The 16,604-nt window shown below is 38.7% G+C and overlaps 1 long non-coding RNA gene across 2 annotated transcripts; it reads right to left on the bottom strand.

Moving 5' to 3' along the window:
• Positions 1-938: 938 nt before the first annotated feature.
• LOC118599947 lies at positions 939-13,719 on the bottom strand. 2 transcript variants are annotated; one of them, XR_004949486.1, is made up of 3 exons: positions 13,630-13,719; positions 11,873-11,950; positions 939-1,289 (listed from the first exon to the last, which is right to left on the bottom strand). It is a non-coding gene; the product is annotated as an uncharacterized LOC118599947 (long non-coding RNA). The 2 variants fall into 2 exon arrangements; XR_004949487.1 differs by lacking the exons at positions 11,873-11,950; positions 13,630-13,719 and adding exons at positions 6,049-6,392; positions 6,468-10,890.
• Positions 13,720-16,604: the final 2,885 nt, after the last annotated feature.

The raw sequence follows: 16,604 nt of genomic DNA on the forward strand, positions 1-16,604 counted from the left end.
CACCGAAAGTTATCTTTTGGCCCGCCAAGTGTGGCTGTGGAAGCCGTGAGTGTTTTGCAACCGAGCGTGTTGTCCGCAACGCATCCTTGCGATTTCTTGTCAATATCGGGTCATTATGGTAATTTTACCCAGAAGCCCGTGCAAAGCTGCTTTGTATACAGGTGAGACAGACGGAGCGGTGGAGAGATGCAGAGAGCAGAGAGAGAGCAAAAAGAGTTTTTATAACTATGAAATCAACAAAAAAATGTTTGAAAGACCACCATTTTGGGAAATATAACCTTCATGGAGGTTCAGAGAAGACTGTGGGAACGAAGGACCAACAGAAGTAGACATTTTTGGCGAGAAAAGGTAATGTGTGTGGTACGACGGTACAACGGAGTATTAGGGCCACTTTATAAAGAAAAATACAATTTTAAAATTAAGACTATAAATCTTTTAAATCTACGGGAAAAAGTCATAACTGCTAAATTACGAGAATAAAGTCGTATATTTATGACTTTAAAAGTCGTAGGCCAAATTTACGACTTTTAATCTTGTAAATATACAAGATTTAAAGTCATAAATTAATGAGAAACAAACCCAAATGTGTCTTTTTATCAGAGCTGACGTGGAGTATCTTGTGAAGATTTATTTCCAGATCGGTGTTAAAAACAAAGAAATTCTGAACCTTATGGTGATTCAAAACCAAATTATTTCCTGGTTTGGTGTCGGTAGTGTGGAGTTTCATGTGTAAATAAAGAGCTCAGAAATGCATGTTTATCAGGTCCGTCACTTTATTTTGCCTTTCATTTCCCAGAAGCCCTTTCGCCACATCACGTCATGTCTCTGACATGCGCAGAAACCAAAGGAGAATGTAAACAGACCTCCAGACGCCTCCTTCTCCAAATGAAAGGTCCCGTCTCAACACAAAACAACACTGAGAAATGACAGTTGTCTGTTACATTAGCACAAGAACATTGAAAATTCAGAAAACTAGTCCTCTTCAGACGGAAGCAGCACAGAGTTAGAGGAGATCTGGTCTGTCGCGGAGGAAGAAATGACTGGAAGTGAACAGCTGCGCGGATATCGACGGCTTCATCAACGTAATCTGCAGAGATCCTGCAAGCCACCATCAACAAATAAAACATTAATAAACTGTAAATCAAATAAAGAAACTTCCAAACACTTGAAATATTTTAAACATTCAGTTTACCTGATGAAATCCAAGACGTTTTTCACAGTTTGGTCGGTCTGCTTCAGCTCACGGCATAAATTCGCTGGACTGTTGGCTCCCCTCGACTTCAATATATCTACGAGAAAAAAGTCGTAAATTTACGAGATTAAAAGTCGTACATTTACAAGAAAAAAGTCGTAATATTACTTTTTTTTTTTTTTTTGGTGGCCCTAATACTCCATCGTACGTGGTTGAAGATTCGATCGAAATCGGGCTCCGTTGTCCAATCAGAATCTGTATTTCATTTGTTCTCATTATGATCAGAGCTTTATATTTCATCTTATTATTCCGGACAAATACTCCACTAGAAGTCTGCATGTCATGAACAGATCACAAAATTTTATTCCCGGAAAACGCAGCAGAAAACGGCAGCAGCTCAAGCAGAAGGCCAATGTAAACAGTTCAATAAAGCTAGCGAGCCGATCACGGATTCAGACTTCAGAGATCAATAACTCTTTCGAAAACACTTTAAACTGACAGTTAGTGTCTCTAAACAACAACCTCTAAAGGTATTTCAACAGAAAAAGACAGTATTTTTTTCTTTTTAATGTGAAGCTCTTCATGCTGCAGACAGATGGCTAAACAGCAGCTGCTAACTGCTACATGCTAGCGCCGTGATTTAACTCCTTAGGACCCGAGCTGTCCTTTGATATGCCTGTTTTATTTATCTGACAGAGAAATAACAGTTAAGAAAATTAACTACTGTGGTAATAAAACCGAAAATGTGATGTCTTAAGAACTTAAAAAAGAAGCACATAATCTTAAAAAAAACAAAAAACAAAAAAACAAATAAATTAAAACTAATAATAATTTCAGCTATTCATGAACACTCATCATCAAATTTTATGCTAAAACAAAATCATAATTTATTTTTAAGATTTTTAAATGAGGACAGAAATCACATGTGGTCAAAAAATGTTCAATAGCTCTAAAGATGTTAAAGCTAAAGTCACTAAACTTTATCACATGACTAATTATCACAGATATAACAAAAAAATTGTATTTTTCCCTTGTTTATATTTGCTGTATTTTCTCTTGTTTATTAAAGCTACTTCACAGAAGTGTTTTATTTAAGTTTTTAATGATAAAGGAAGGTTATTGAAACATAAATAAGGCACAACACTAATCTGTTTCTTCAGTTTATCCATGTTTTAAATGTCTTATAAAAGTATCGGATCGGGACTCGGTATCGGCAGATTCACAAAATCAAATGACTCGGAATCGGATCGGGCCCAAAAAAAACCTGATTGAGACATACCTAATGGAGACCCTCATCCACTGAGGTTCAATCCCAGAAACATCCCAGGTGTCCAAACACCTCTAAATGCAGGAAAACCATCAGAGGGTGAAATCTTTTCCCACTGATGCTGCAGAATCTGCACCAAGAGCATCCCTGAAAATGTGGGACTTGTGACTGTCACTGGCAGCATCACCAAGGAGGACAGAACTGCCCTGTGTGACCAAAAACGTCTGTTGATATTTTACATTTTATGCACTGTTTTTTGTACATTTAGAGAGAAACATACAAATTCAAAATAGAAGTAATGCTTGACAAATAGTTTTTTTTTTTCCATTGTCTGTGTGTAACAACTTTTGGGGAGGAAAGTCTCTGCCTGCACCGCTGGTTCACTCAGAAGCAACAATGACCCTGTTTTTGACCCTAAAAGTTAACCCTTTAACACCTAAGGCATCACCAGTGACATTTAGACACAAAATCTTTAACACACTGTAACTTTTTAACAACATAGTTGCAGCAGATTCTGAAGGAGCCACTTTTCTCCTTCAGAATCTGCTGGAATTATGTTGATTGTGTGAACTACTAACAAGTTACAGTAAGTCAAAGAACATAAACACCAGAGCTCCAGTGTTAAAGGGTTAATTGTAAATCTGTCCGCAATTTAATCAAAATGAATACCACAGGGGTCAGACATTTGCGCATACTTTTGGAAACATACACTCAAACCAAAGTCTTGAAGTTTACTTAATGCCATTAACAGTTTTATTTTGGATTTTGATGCTTTTTAAGTAAATTTGTTCATAACTTGTAAGAAATCCTCTCCAGATTCTTCTTCTCTTTGGTGTTTTGCTGTTTTTTTGCTTAGCATATACACAACACCAGTTGATTACTTGGGTCAGCTAAATGGGAAATGTGCACAAACAAATGGCAGAAAACACAAAACCCTTCTTTTGACAGTGGTTACATTACAGAAACAGTGTGGAGCTTTGTGAGCAGAGGGATGTGTTAGCTGCAAGGTAAATGGGAGTTTTGTTTGTACATGTGAAGTTCATATAGTTGCACAATTAGTAATAAGAAATCTTGCAGATATTCATGGTAGAAGCACAAACAGAATATCTCTCTCTGCGTCCAGATGCTCAGTCTGTGATTTAACCGTTGTTTCATAATTACAGAATCACGTGTTTTCATACTGTTAAAAAGGGACAGATCCAATGGGACTTTTGCAAAATCATCAAAATTCTTGGATCTCCTTCTTTTCCTCCGGTGAGTGTTGCTTGTTGGAGTCTGTCAGTGGCTGCCATCCACTCACCATTCAGCCAAAGTGCTTGGACGTGTTTCCTGAATCTCTACAAAGGACATGGCTGCATGGCCCTCTCTCACTGGAGTCCCTCCACAGGTTTGGGAGCTCTCTCTCTCCTGTCTGGGATGTGTCAAGCACCACTTTCCTGCACTTTTCATTCTGAGATGCTCTTTTATTAAACACTTGGGAGATTTGGGGATGGTGTGAAATTATTGATTGCAAAGCCTTATGACTTGTAAATGTGTTGGAATGGCTTGGAGTAGTTTCTTAATGGAGCCACTCAGTTTGTTAAGGAGGATGTCAGGCTCCGATGAGTTTCTGAACAAATCTCCTGGACAAAAAAAGCTTTTCTTCTGTTATTAAAGGCTGACATCCACAAAATCAATGCAAATCACCTGCAAAAAGATGCTAAATGATTCAAATCTCTGCAAACAGACGGAAAATAAAATGAAGGGAATAAAAAGCAACAAATGAACTGAGACACATAAAAACCTCTGGTTTTAGGTTTGAGAAAATATGTTTGGGTTGATTCATCAAACTGTTATCATCATTTACTCTATGTCTCTGTTGTCGGGCAGATTAGTCTTCAACAGAATGTTTTCTTCCTTTTTTAACTACCATTATTGTTATTTATTAGTACAGCCTTTTTTGAACCAGAAATCCCACTTTTTTGCTCATCCTCAAGATAGTCTTAGTGAGGATGACAGAAATTCAGAACAGTAACACACAGTGACGTTCACATTTGGACCACCAGAACAAAGTGTGAAATATAACAGATAGCTTATAATGACCTTAAGGAATTGGTTCTGAACTCCATCATGGATTTTAAAACATCATTAAGGTGAGGCTGCACCGTGGGGTAGTGGTTAGCACTCTCACCTTACAGCAAGAAGACACTGGTTCAAGTCCTGTCTGGGTTGTTTCTGTGTGGCCCTGTAACAGTCTCACAAACTGTCCAGGGCTTACCCCACCTGTACCCAGCTGTGGCTGAGATAGGCTCCAGCAACCCCATGACCCCAGAGGGAATTAAGGAGATTTAGAAAATAGATGGAAAGGATTTTATCTGAAAATGACATTTTTAACTAGTCCAAAAAGTGTCATATCTCGGTCCGGATTAGATTTTTCTTTTTTTATGGAAAAAAATACAAACCCACTTTTTTTCTTTTTCAATTGACCTTAATGCTCAAAACTGCATGTGACTAAAGGACAGCCTGTTCAAGTTCTAAAAGAAATGAAAGAAGACAAAGAGAAGAAAAAAGGAAGCTGGTTTAGAAAAACAGTCTTTACTTTTTGTCCCGTAAGTTGAAGAAGTAAGGTCTCATGAAATGTGCAGTGAAGTCAAACACTGCTACAACAGGCAGCAGCTGCTGAGCATCTCAAAGCATGATTACTTTCTTTATGGCGTTATGCTGGATTGTTCTGTTGGCAGCAGCTGACAGAGCATCAGCACTTTGTTAAACCAAAAACATCCTTCAATTATCTTTTCTGAATTGTATCTTGATTATTTATAATTGAACAATCAAAACACAATCATAATTTTCCAAAAAGAACACAGAGGTGCCAGCAAAAGCCTTAGTTTATCACAGATAGTTGCTCTAAAGAGTTCAGAGACATTAATAAAAAAAATATGATTAATTTTCACCTTATTTATTGGATTTCTTAAGCATAACGGGGCGGCCGTGGTGCAGTGGTAGGGCGGTCGACTCCTGATCAGAAGTGAGTGGGCTCGACTCCCGCCGTGCCCCCCATGTGTCGAAGTGTCCTTGGGCAAGACACTGAACCCCGAATTCCCTCTGGTGGGAGGTTGGCGCCAGTGCTCAGCAGCGGAGCCACCACCAGTGTGTGAATGTGTGAATGGGTCTGTGACTGTGAAGCGCTTTGGGCCCTCGAAGGAGGGTAGAAAGGTCTATACAAGTAAACGCCATTTACCATAATTTTCAGAGTTACCTTGATACTTCATTGTAATGAACCATATAAATATGTTTTACTTTACTATTACACTCCTTCAGTTTGGTCTTTGTTCAGTTTCAAAAATTGACTCTATAAACTAAAATTCGTATTTATTTTAAAGTTATTTTCTCAATTATCTTATTTCCCTTGAATAGACTTTCTTTTTTTTTTGAGAGAGAGACAGAACCATTCATCACTCTTTGGTTTTGACCACTGCCTAATAAACTTCTCAGGATTCCTTGTAATTTCAATTGTTTTTTTGTGTGTGTTTTGTCTTTAAAAAAGAAGAAAACACATCTGCAAACCTTTTCATGGTAAAGCTTAACATTCTCAGGAAGAGAAACTCACTTTCTGTCACTAGATGTCCCCATGAGTCTTTCACTAGAATGGATGTCATGTCCAGCTCCTGCAGAAGTCGTGCTCTGCTCAAGGTAAGCGTCTTTGGTCGGAAGCACATGCAGATTAAGATAAGTGGATATTGCATGTAGTTGTGCTGATGACCACATGATGACCTAAATCACAGAAGAAAGTCCTTAATGCACAACCTTCTGTAGGGTCACTAACCAGATGACAGAAGCTCCTTAAACAAACACTGATGCTGAGCAGTAAAGCTTCAGGCGAGACCTGCTTCAGATCCAACAACAGCTGCTTCAGAAGAGGGCTGTGAAGCAAATGCTGGTTCCTGAAGTTTACTAAAAGGAAAAAAAAATGTGTGTAAATGAGCAATCTGTTGCTAGACGATAGAGGATGAGAGAGAAGTAACATACAGGATGAAAGAAAGTACATCCTCGCTGATAGAAGATCAACAAGCAATACAGTGAAGTGTTATGAACGCTGGGGGGGTGGGGTGCTGATGGAGGTCTCACATGAAGGTGAAGCTGTGATTAGAGAGAAATTGGAGTTATAATCCCAGAGTAGCTCTTGTGTGTGGCGCAGGTGCTTACTGAAGCCTTGTTGTCAGAAATGTGAGGAAACAATCAAACCAGAGCCAAAGAGGCAGGAGCGGGGCTGATCCATGCGTGCCGGGGACAGAGGGACTAAAGATAGAAAAGAACTAAGGAGCAGAATTTGCTGGAAAATGTTGCTGCTGCTGCTCCAACATGTGTGACTGCAGTTAAGGTTAATTAAACCAAGCAATCTCATCATTCTGAACACCTGGGGCCCGTTTCCAGAAGCAGGTGTTGATGAAACTCTGAGTTTGTGAACTCAGAGTTAAGGAAAACTCTTAATGTCTGGTTTCAGAAACGGAGGTAACTTAAACCGGGAAAGTGGGTTAAACCAAATCCGTTTCTCAAAGTGGGGTAAGCTGAACTAAGAGTTCATCACTATGGCAACTGACTCTGTGAACCTAACCTGGTCTGGAGCAGGTTTCCTTCAGGAAACTCAGAGTTCCCTGCGGTCTCCGCCCCTTCTTAAAGTGCTCATTTACATCAGGAAATGGATTTTGAGGACACGAGTCGATTGCCTGGCATGTCCCAATTCATTTTTATTTGAGTGATACTGTTTTTCCAGGGACTCGTATTAATAATGCTGAGTTTTCTTTTCCTCTATTTAAACCCTTAACAACGGAAATCTATAAACCTCAAACACTCGAGACGCCGCCATGTAAGAGATTAACAGAGATATTTTTTCTCTCTGTTATCCTGCCGTAGCTGTGTTGCTCTTTTTGTGGAAAATGTGCTCGTAGTTGGGATATGCTTGTAGGAACACATCAATTTCTGTCACCGTGAAGCATGAAGCTCTAAAAGTGTTTGTTCCCGTTTGCACCTGATTCTGAGTCCAACTACTCAGAGTTGAATTTACAAACTCTGAGACAGTCAACCCTGAGTGCAGGTTTTAACTCTGAATTTGTTGAACCTGCTTCTTGAAATTGTCCACTTAAAGTCTAATTCCAAAACAATGCTTGCACGAGTGAAGTTTATGCTTGCGTTGTTATTGATCTTTTTGAATCAATTGTGCTGTAGTTAAGCTGATGGGGCCTAATCGTTTTGAGGTAATTAGCTTTTCATGACTAAACTTTTCAACAGATACTGAGATGGTTTTACACACCAACGGGAACACAGACAGGCTGAAAAAAAGACTAATGAGAAAAGTTTATTTTATTATGAATTGAAGAGACTAAAAATGGTGTTTCTGTTCAGCTGTGCAGACACAAACCTGTAAGAAAAGCAGAAATCTCAACATGATAACTCTCCTCTTTCAGTTCCAAGGTTTGTTTGAATAAAAAAATCTTCTGCTCCTAACCAGCTCCTTTAATTCTATTAATACACAATATCCATATCCTAACTCATTTAATAAAACCTGAACAGACGTACAGATTATACCACCAACCAAGGACACCTCAGGATTCTACAGACATGGAATTGCTTTGCAACTGGAGTTAATACTTTTTTGTGAGATGTTCTTAGAGTCACTGAACACACCAACATAACACTATCATCCCTGTTTCAGTCACGTTGATGTGAGACCTTGACTCTTTTAGTTATATGTCATATGTCACTAGAGGTGGCATCCTAGCTTGCAAATTTGGACGCCATATTGGATGTCTGTTTAGATGTCTGTTTACTGCTGTGTTACAATTGTACAAACATATATGGAAAAACAAGAATGAGACTTCCACAAGTAAATGATTTCTGTCAGCTGATAAAGGAGAACTTCTAGAAAACATTTTAACAAGATCTGAGTGAGTTTACTCTAAATAGTGAACATTTAGGCTGATCGACCGGGCTGCACTGTTCTCAGTCGGATCTGACCCATCTGACCGCGTCACGCTGATCTGGGCGGGGACCGGCCCATATACAACGGGCGCTAGCGTTCTACGGCGATGTCGGCTACCCACCGATCTGTTGATAAATACAGACCGAGGAATATAACTGTTTGTGTAAATTTAAGTCTGTGAGTAGATTTGAATGAAATCACAACCATGCATTAGGTATGCATTGCGTTTCCTATATTCTAGCCTGTAAAGTTTGAAATGTCGTTTAATTGTTGTACTTTGTACAAAAGCATTATTACCATGATGATACTGATGATGATCAGGGTTTTTTCCTTTATTGTCATTTTACTGTGTCTGCTAAACCATGTCTCATTGTTTTTATACCATTCCAATATGGCGTCACTCTTTACTTATCTTGGACAACAGTAACAAGCCTGCGTGTCATCTACAGTGATATTAAGCTGAACAATCTCAGAGGGGTTATCCTTTCATTGTTTAATCATTTGTGAAGAAGAAAAGTTTTTAGAAAAGTAAAATTAATGTGTCAAACAAAGGCAGTTTCAACTATATTAACATATTTTGACTAAACTTTTCTGATTTTAAACTTTCACAAAAGTTTTGGGCATCAATTGAGAAAAAGGCTGCTTAAAGAAAGATTCCAGCTCCAACATGAAAATAAACAACAAGAAGAACCCTTTTTGTGATAAGAACAAAAAGAAACCCTTTTCCAAGAAAAGTCTGTGGACTAATGAAGCAGCATTTCTTTGCAGGTTAATCAGAATACAGAAAACCTGATGTTTGACATTTGCAGACAAATATCACAACTAACAAGCTCTGACAACTGATGAGCACAGCTCACTCTGGGTTGAGAATTTTGTTTCGGATGATGCATTGTCTGATTTTGTAAAGTGTTTGAGTTTATGTGCAGGAAAATATTCCCTAGGACACTGAGTGGCTGGACCGTACTAGGAATTCACCTCTGGTTGTGGGCGGGACTGCTGGCCTGGAACAGGCCCCTTCCCTCCCCCCAAGGCTAGAAGCTCTTTGTTTATGCGCTCTCCCACTAGCTTACAGCCCCTCACACTTTCAACCTAACATTAGCAGTACAACAAAAATGGCAAGCTATATCGGGACTATCCAGCTGTACAGTTTAGATCCAGATGTCAGCTCTGACGAGGGAAACAAAGACGTTCATGGATCTATTTGTCTGTAAGTGGATGCACCAGAATGGAGTGGAGCAGTTTTTGGCTAAAGTGACATCAACAGAGGTTTTGCTATGCTAATTCTTAGTTAAACTAATATTTTAGCAACATACTAGATTGTTTGGTTAATATGGCATCTACTATGGATTTGGGGAATTTTTTAGAATTTTTGAATTTTAGAAAAGCGAACATTTTAGCAAAATACTCTCAAAATATTCTGTGGTCATACCTTTTTTTTAATCTTTGCAATGTTTCCAATTAGTCAAGAAATTACTTAAATTCTTTGTGCACATTTTCTGCAATTTCCGCAACTTTAAGTCTTTTCGCAACTTTAGCATTATGCAAATATCTTTAGCATTTCAGCAAATCCCTTTAGCAACTACAGTAAATTCCTTCAGCATCTTCAGCAAAAAACTTGAGCATATTCAACGTCCAGATTCAGCAAAAAGAATTCACACTAGCATTATCGCAGGTAATGCAACTTTTCAAGTTTAGCTCTATGTTAAGCTTTTCCTAAGTGGACGGGAAATTTCAGCTTGACCTTAAGACAGTACTTGCAAGATGAGTGGGAATTCAAATCTGAAGGAGATAAAGAACAGGGAGGATTAAGCAAGCAAGAAAACTAATCTGGAAATGACTAAGAGCAGGCAGAGGTTCAACTTCCACTGGACAAGGCATGATGAAAGTCAAATACCTAAAAACGGGCATATCCTCTTTTGAAAAAGTGTTCTTTGTCATTGACAGAAAAGGTCATCAAGTTAAAAATAGAATAGAAAAGAACTTAATTAACCTATAAGAGGAAACATTCCCCCAATTTTGAAATTGTTTATGCTCTAACCCAAATGACATCAGACAGACGACAGAAAGGAAAGTGAAACAATTTAGGAAAGCATGACTGTTAGGGCAAAACTCAAACCACACACTACACCGACAGAGTTAATTTGTCAATAATTTGTTAATTTATCTAATTTTGTCCAATGAACTCCAATCTTTTAAGACATTTTACAGGTGTGACCTTATAGCTACTGCTGCTGCTGCTGGTGGGGGCGCTATTGTTTGACAAGCCTCAAAAAAAAAAAGTGATGAAAATAGAAACACAAATGTTCAAACCCTTGTTTGACTTAAACCCGTGTACAGTTAAATCATGATTACATTGACATTAAAATAAAATAAAATAAAAAACATTGCAAATCTGTGTTTGGTTTTGCTGCAGATTCTATGGATGGATGGAGACTGATGGTTGGATGGAAAGATTGATGGATGGATAAGCATGGATGGATGGATGAGGATGGATGGATGGAAATGGATAGATGATGGATGGAGACTGATGGTTGGATGGACAGATGGACGATGGATATGGATGGATGGATGGAGATGGATGGATGGATGGATGGATGGAGGAAAACTGATGGTTGGATGGGGATGGATGCATTGATATGGATGGATGGAGGATGGATGGTTGGATGGGGTTGGATGGATGGATGGAGATGGATGGATGGATGGATGGATGGAGATGGATGGATGGATGGATGGATGGATGGATGGAGGAAAACTGATGGTTGGATGGGGAGGGATGCATTGATATGGATGGATGGAGGATGGATGGTTGGATGGGGATGGATGCATTGATATGGATGGATGGAGGATGGATGGTTGGATGGATGGATAGACTTTGATGGATATGGATGGATAGATGAGGATGGATGGATGGATGGATGGATGGATGGATGGAGGAAAACTGATGGTTGGATGGGGATGGATGGATTCTTCGCTCAGTTGGAAGTCGGTCAGAGAATAGTGTATAAAATGTGTAGTGAGGAGTTTTAGCATCAAAACATCTGTAATAGTGGCCAATAATAAAGTTGTACGTCTTCTCAGCTTCATGTCACATAATTGCTGACCTTGATTTCTGCTTCAAATGAAATTCATGACAGAGCTCTTATTAACCTGCTTTACCTCTTTAAAGACGGGTAACTAGCAAAAAAGACAATCTGACTGTTTATTCAGTTACCAGAAGCACAGCTGCATGTCTTCATGCATGAGGGAGTAGGAGGGGGCAAGTCCAGGCTCCCCCAGTCATCAAGTTAATTAGTTTTTAAAGCTAATGACTTATCATGAGGTCACTCAATCTCAAGGTAAACTGTCAGGTGTCGCTCATGAACTGCACCTGTTTAAGAAAATAGTGCAAAATACATTTTCTTCAGTTAATTCATGGACATTTAAAATGTCAGTAAACTCAATCTTGGTGACTCACTTGTTTCGCTTTCAGAGCTGCTCAGCAGGTTTCTTTATTGTTTCTGAGTATGTCGCTCTGCAGCATAAATCGCAGATGCTAAACATGCAAAGAAAAAAAACATATACAAGTCACACAGGAGTATAAGTCACATTTTTGGGAGACAAGTACAATGCTTCAACAAATGCAACAAATCTGTCAAATCAAACATAATGCTGTGTTCACACAAAACGCAACACATGTCAAATTTGATCTTCAATCCATGTCCAAAATTAGACACTGCCATCGTGTGTGGGAAAAGCTACTACCAAGGTTCAACAGATTTAGAGTTCAAACCTGAACTCAGAGTCCATGGACTCAAAATTCTCAAACTTGGAGTTTTCTGTTCCAGACCAGCTGAAAAAGTTTGATTCAATCAACTTGAAGTTGTTAGAACCAGAATCAGGTGTGAGCATCGCGACCATTAAAAGCCCTGATCAATGGAGCAAAGACAGCACGATTCACCATGGCAACGGGGACAAACAGCTGAGTTTAGTACTTCCGGCGACGGAAATTGATGAGTTCCTGCAAGCATATGCCGACTACAAGAAAAGCAACACAGCTGCAGCGGTAAAACAGAGAGAGAAAATATCTGCAGTTACCGCGTACGTCTACATTTGAATCATTTCAATTCATGAATAAATAATCATGTCAGGGAGGTTATTTTGTCACTTGTTAAGCAAGGAATGATTTTTGATCTGCTAATAATCCAACCAGTAATCTCTGTAATTGCATAAATTACCATTTTCCTTAACCCCCCCCCAACACCAAAACCACCCCCACATACATACACACAAAGGGATATCACTGCACGGTAAAAAGAAACACTGTAGCTGCCTGACGTCTCTAATGTGAATGTTCACTAAATGTTAATGAGAAAGTTCTATTTGAACATCTTTCACTTTAAAAAGGGGCGGAGACCGCAGAGAACTCTGAGTTTCCTGAAGAAAACCTGCTACCGACCAGGTTTCGTTCACAGACTCAGTTACCATAGTGATTGATTCTGAGTTCAGCTTAACCCGCTTCTTGGAACGGGCTTGGTTTCGCCCACTTTCACAGTCTCACAGTTTAAGTTATCTCTCTTTCTGAAACTGAAAACTTAGTTTTTCTGAATTCTGAGTTTATGAACTCAGCGTTCCAACAAAACCTGCTTCTTGAAACAGGACCCTGTTCCACATATTTGCTGTCCACCATCTGAGCATTTGGTAACTTGGGTGTATTTGTTACTTTAACAACTGTGTGTGTGTCACTTGAGAAGCTTTCTTTAGATGCATTGTCCCAGTAAGTCAGTAAATGAAGCAGTTGCCCTCATCCAAAGACTACAAATACTGAGGATAAACTTGAAGCCTAAACACACACTGGACTAAAGTTAAAGCTCAGCAGAGCTAAACAAACAAAAGATAGAGGCAAAAAATCAAAAACATCCCATTAACTATATATGCATTTTTATATGTTGATCCTTTATCTGTAGATGGTCTTTGGCTTCAGTGTTTGAAGACATTCATGTTACACCACCTGCAAAGACTCCAGAACACTACAGTTAGAAGAAAAAGAGGAAATGACAGAAATCAAGATCAAGTTTAAAAGACAAGAAACTAACCATTTATTTTAACAAATCAATTATTTAAGGTTATTTTTGTTTGTCTTGTGCTTGGTCTTAGATGTTTTAAAAGAATTATCTGCACACGTGAGTCCAGGGGTACACATTGAATGACAAATATGCTTCATGGGGTACATACTTTACTGTAAGATGATGTTGGAAGCCACTGTGGTACCCGAAAGAGCAGGAGACCAGAACCAGGATCATGGAAACTCCCACTGTTTTCTGTTTATTTAGAAAAAAAAAAGATAAAGAAATTAAAAATCAAAAACCAAACTTGGACACAAGAACACAAGACTGAATACAAGACAAATTGCAGTTGTAAGATATTACATTATTTGTAAGATGTCATTTAAGCTTAGAACAAAAGTGTTGCATTTAAGAGGAAAAAATCATTTAAAAAATAAACTTGAATTTGCCTGCTGTCCCCTCAATCTTAGCCTTCAAAACAGATGAAAAAAGAAAAAGAAGGAGCTACAGACAATATAAACCTGTCGTTTCTGTAAGTTCTGTCTCTTTTTTGTGCTCTAGTTGTTTATTGTGAATGCAGGCGTTGCCCTGTAGCAAAAACAAAATGAAGTCTAGGCTGTAGAGCAAAGAGCTGCCATGTTCACATGCTTTGCATAATGAGATGTGATCCCAATATGGACAGGATGCAGGCTGTGGAATAAATCATTTCTGTAAGCACAATGCCATGATTGGATTGTACTACAGACACACCACATGCAGCTATAGTGGCAAGGAATGCCAAATGAAGATTGGGCCTCTGAGGTCATGAGGATAATCTTATGTCAAATACAAACACGCAGCCTCATTAATTTTGAAAAATCTAATTTTTGAATCAATAAGGAGGACCTCTATTGAAGCCTACATATGCCTCAACACTGCAAATGACTGCTTGAATATAATGAAACCAAATATGCATCACATTCATTATTAATGATGCATTCACACCTTTATGGCTTGGCCAATGGCTCATAATAAAAAGAGGTAAAAAGGTTATTAGACATAAAAGCTTATAGACTAAAAGGTACTTGCAGTTTTACAATTCATTTATTCAATTTCAAATGGGATTTCTTTACAATGATAAATGTGAACACTCATTATTGCAGCTATAGACAGTAATCGCATCTAAAGTTGATTGCATTTTGGACCATTGTAAAGTGCACAGCAGACTCTGGACAATCTGTATTTAAGGAACAGCAAAATGTTTTAAACAAGCAAAAGAACTCTTCTGTAGAACTATCCAGGAGTTAAAAAAGGGAATTGGATCTTGTGAACCAGTGGTTGAGCAGTTGTATTGTGAAAAAACAGCCTGCAGAGTCATTGTCCCGAGTTTACTGGTTTACTAAGTCTGTGTGGACATACAGACTACAAGTGACACGGCACAGGAAATAGAGACTAACGCCTTGTGTGATCACTCTACACCATAACTGTCTCATTGGATTACACTTAGTTTATAGTCTAGGCCAGTGGTCCCCAACCACCGGGCCGCGGACCGGTACCGGGCCGCAGACCCATTGCCACCGGGCCGCGGAAGAATTTAGGGCCTTTTTTTTTTTTTGAAAATCAACCGGATTTTCTCGATTATATTGAGCGCTAAAAGCAGTCCAGCGGCGTGTCACACGAGAAAAGTTGCATGTGGAACCTTTCTCCGCGAATGGATGGAATTAGTGCAGCAACAGAAGAACAGACAGAAAACAACTGCGGTCAAGTGAGCCGCTGTTCCAACACACTCTCAGTAAAATGCGTACATATTCCACAACTTTGCATTCTGAAATACCGTGTATAATATACGCCAAACACGCTTTTTGCGTGCATATGATACGCAATGGTAGAGAATAGGTTGCGCCGGCGTACAATAAACACGACTTTTTAGGTTTCGTTTTGATCACATGGTCAGAAATCCTCCGGCTCTTTTCTAAATGACGTCGATCCTGGTTAAGGTTAGGATTACGGTTATGGTTAGGGTTAGAAAAGGAAATTGTTCATTTGTGGGGCTGTCTGTGATGCTCACGCCTCCACCAGGGGACGTGTCAATCGTGAAAAACAGACTTTAACACGTTTAGGACCGAGTGTATTATATGCACGCAAAAACCGTTTTTTGGCGTATATTATACACGGTATTTCCCAAATCGTGGCATATGTACGCATTTTACTGAGACTGGGCTGGCTGTTAGCTCAGCCGCGGTCAAGCCATCCGCGCTACAAAAAAGTCATGCACCCGTATTACACGGTTTATGGCAGAGCATGAAACTCGGTGGAAGAGCTTTCTGTTGGAGCATTAGAACGTCAGATGTGCTTGGAGTAAAGAACAAAAGAGAAATAAAATTCTATAAAAAACTATGTATTCTATCAGTGCATATTTGTACTAATAATCTGTTATTTATTATGTCCTTTCTAAAAAGAAATGTTTAGAGTTTCAATAATGAAGTTAAATAAAGTCATTTAAAAAATAAATGAGTCCATAATTCCAGGCCTTGGACAGAAAATGCTTGTTCTACAGGTCACCCTCTATTACCCCAAGGAGACTTTTGTACTTTTACTGTATAGTTTTTGATAAAATAGTAGTTAAACTTTGCATTTTTGACGAGAAATATGTTACAATGGTCATCTTTGAATCTAAATTAATAGATTTTGGTCCATAATTCCAGGGCTTGGATACTATATCCTTGTTCTACAGGTCACCCTCTATTACCTCACAAAGACTTGTGTACTTTTACTGTATAGTTTTTGAAAAAAAATGTCTTTAAACTTTGCATTTTTGACGAGAAATAAGTCAAAATAGCCATTTGTGAATTTGAATAAAAAGGTTTTGGTCCATAATTCCAGGCATTAGACACTATATGTTTGTTGTACAGGTCACCCTCTATTACCTCACCAAGACTTGTGTACTTTCACTGTAAAGTTTTTGAAAAAATAGTACTTAAACTTTGCATTTTTGATGAGAAATATGTTACGATGGTCATCTTTGAATGTAAATAAATAGATTTTGGTCCATAATTCCAGGCCTTGGATACTATGTGCTTGTTGTACAGGTCACCCTCTATTACCTCACAAAGACTTGTGTACTTTTACTGTACAGTTTTTGAAAAAAATGTCTTTAAACTTTGC

The sequence above is a fragment of the Oryzias melastigma genome, linkage group LG2, assembly GCF_002922805.2.
Source record: "Oryzias melastigma strain HK-1 linkage group LG2, ASM292280v2, whole genome shotgun sequence".
In the NCBI taxonomy this organism is placed as follows: Eukaryota; Metazoa; Chordata; class Actinopteri; order Beloniformes; family Adrianichthyidae; genus Oryzias; species Oryzias melastigma.